The sequence below is a fragment of the Psammomys obesus genome, unplaced genomic scaffold (genome assembly GCF_907164565.1).
Source record: "Psammomys obesus unplaced genomic scaffold, mPsaObe1.curated_primary_1811, whole genome shotgun sequence".
Taxonomy (NCBI): Eukaryota; Metazoa; Chordata; class Mammalia; order Rodentia; family Muridae; genus Psammomys; species Psammomys obesus.
In genome coordinates this window covers 4,165,945-4,169,350 of record NW_026596443.1, presented here as the reverse complement: position 1 = coordinate 4,169,350, position 3,406 = coordinate 4,165,945, and positions in this window count along the sequence as shown.

Genomic DNA, 3,406 nt, shown 5'->3' with positions numbered 1-3,406 from the left:
CATCCTTTCCTTTCTGGCTGCCCGCAACAGGGAGAAATGTCAGTATCTTGCACAGGGCCTCCTGCACAGCTGGGGGTTCTCACTTTCACCTAACCTACTAAATGTTACTGAGTATCATATTTGAGAACACGCTATGAGGTCAGGGGAATTACTTACTCACGTTGTTTCTTGGAGACCCAAACTTCTCATCTCCCTGCAATGAGAAGGATCTAAGTATGATGCAGTGAATAGAGCAGAAATATCCTTAACATGGCTCCTCTTAAAACATGAAAGATGGAGGTTGGCCTATAGTGAAAACCAACTCATGGCTATCCCTAGGCCTCAGAGAAGAGAGCATCATCTCCCTGAGAACCAGCAGGTACATCTGAAAAGCTAAGGGTTCCCTAGTGGGCCATGTTCATAGCCTTCTTCTCCACTTTCTACCATAAGCTGGAATGCTGGGGGACTACAGAATTGGGAACCAGACTCTGCATCTATCTTTGCTTTCCTCCACTTTCTTCTCCATGCAGCCAGAGGAAGAGTTTTTCAAACTCAAGTTGGATTCTGTCATCATTCAGCAGACCAGTCAGGACCCCACAGTTGCCTTTAGAACCTACCTGCCCAAACTCCACTGGGGCTGCCCCTTCCTAGCTTCCTACCTGCAGGCATTGTTGGCTTGCTCTTGGTTCTTTCAGAGCCCATTCACAGTTTATAACTGGATGGTCAACATCTTTCTGTCCTAGTAGACGTCATGAGGGGAAGACTCCACATTTGCTTAAACTTGTCTACCCAGGGCCTAACAGTACTAACAGTACCTGAGTCTAGGGCTCAACCTCTGGGCTCCACACTGCAGTCTCTCTGGGTCTTGTGACTCACTCTCAAAGTTTGTTGACTGTTTGGTACCACTATGGGATACAGTTATCAAAAGGACAGTGGCTTTTGTGTATCAGTGTGACTTACTGTGTCAAGGGTCCCAAGGGATGTACTTAACCGAAATAATTGAGGCTGAGCATGATGAGAACACCCCCACTCAAAGGGATCAGATGAATGAGGCATCATGGAGCAAATGTACCCTCAGATGATTGGGTAAAGAGCTTAAGACGCTGCAAAACATGAGCTGGACCAGTAGATGCTACAGGACTCTTCCATATCTGGCCTCCTCCCCAACTGGTCCCTTAGCCCTAGGGGCCTCACCCTGCCAAGCCAGGGCCAAAGGAGGAGGAGGTGGTGGGGTGAGTGGGAGGGGCAGAAAGAGCAAGCAAGGAGCCTGCAGTGACCTATATCTATTCCAGCTCTGGCTGTCTACCGCCAGACAGCTCAGAGTCTCTGGCAGCCAGCTGCAGCTGGACACAGGGAGAGAGGGGTGTGAGGAGGCTACAGGCTGGTAGGCCATGCAGGTGAGTGGGCATTGTGTACCTGGCTATACACCTGGTCTGGGAAGGGCAAGGAGGGAGGCACTGGGCAGTGCTCTAGGTGTTTTTGCACAGGAAGGAGCTGACAGTGGGCATCAGGTGAGCCCCACAGATATCTTGCTGGCTGACCGCAGGCTGGGTGCTTTTCTGACACCTCTAGGGGATCCCAGGATCCCTAGAGAGAATTTCAGTGGGTCTGTCCTGGCCCTGATTTTCCAGGCACTGCCTGGTGAAGAATGAAATATGACAACTAAGTTAAAAATCTTCCTAGCTGTTCAAAATAGTGACCTTAAGGCCAAAGCAGTTGAGAGGAATCCCATTTGTTCTTCCTTTCTGTTGAAAAGTTGGAGGTAGCAGGGACCTAGGCTGGCAGAATAGAACAGCTTCTGGTGCAGCGGGTGAGAACTATAGGTCCTGGGGCCCCAACCTTGGGGACTGGGTGGGAGTGACGGAAATGAGGGCTTTTGTTGAGAAGAGTTCGGAGTCTTCCCAAATGTGGGAATAAGTCATGAAGGAAAGAATGAATTCCCTTTCATATCCCTTTTAATTAAGCCTACATCCCTCTGTCCTCTAGCCAGACATATTTCTCACTCCTTAGCCATTGGGTTTGTACTTCTTCTAGATTATTCCTAAAGCAGCATGACACTGGACCCTTGAGTACTACAGGCTCCCGCTTCTTTACTGGACCTTCAGAAGGCAAAGGTAAGGGGCTAGTATCTGGATTATACTTGACATGTGGCAAATAGCCCCACAATTTACAGGAGCTAATGGTGAGAGTGATAAGGATGGTGACTATACTGTGTCAAATTCAACCTCTACTGTGGCTGGATGCCAGGGGCTTCCTTCTATCAGATCCTGACTAGAGAGCGCAAGGAATGGAGATCTTGGGGTACCTACCCCCACTCAGTGTAGCCAGCTGGGCTCTTTCCTCTCTGCCCTTGTGATGCCTTGCAGGGCAGTGGCTGTGTCTCTTGTGGTGCTTGTGACCGCTCCAGAACGTAGTTGGCACACTGTAGCATTCCAGCACACAGGGGAGCCATGACTAGGCTGCAGAGGGGGACAGTGGTGCCAGTAAATGGGCAGTTGTGCAAGAAAGCATATCATTTGGAGGATGGCATTTGCTCTGCCATGGGTGATTCTATATTGATGGCTGAGTTCTTTGGGCAGCAAGTACAGCCTCCCCAGATGCAACCACTTGGCCATGCATCAGCCTCTCAGCAGGTAAGTAGGGTAGCTAGAGGATTCTCACAAGTCTCCCTTTAACTCATTAGTGGCTCTTGTACACTCCCAGAGACAACACTACTCCTTCTCGTATGAGCAATACCAGATGGCTGCAGTTAAAAGAAGGTGGGGGTGTGTGGGATAATGGGAAGAAGCTGGGACACCCTCACCTTTACCTGGCACCGTAGTTCACAAACTCAGAAGGCAGTGGGTGGATTCCTGGTGATCTTATTGACTTGAGGAGAGAAGAGCTTTGGAGTCGATAAATCAAGGTCTCATCCCCACAGACCTTGAGGTCTGAAGGATTCTACATTGGTTGAAGATGGGAGGCAGAAGGCTCCAGGGCTCCAGTAGAAAAATCTAAGGGATTGCTGGGGAATTTGAATTCCAAAGAAGTCACTGTTGAACAAGATTCCTGAATGAGTTTGGTTTTACTCTCTGAATGGTGATGGGCTTGGGTAGAGGCCATCAGTAGAGTGGTATACAGTCCTGGCACCAAGGTTTCCTATCCTCAAGAACTGGGAAGCCCCTTCTTCCTCCCTGGAAATTGCCCTGGGAAACTGGTCTGGTGCAGCCATTCTAGGGCATGGCAGGGGACTAATCATTTTCACTTTAGGGGTTGGACAAGCTCTTAGGGGCATCCCTGGCCCCCGACATCCACCTTAGATCCTGGCCAGTGCCCCTGGTGGTATGGGAGGGGTGGGCTGATACTAATATGGGTCTCTCCTAAGCAATTCATCTGTCATCCTCAGGAGATCAAGTTTCACTAAGAGGAACAAGAAGAAGCTGGGACA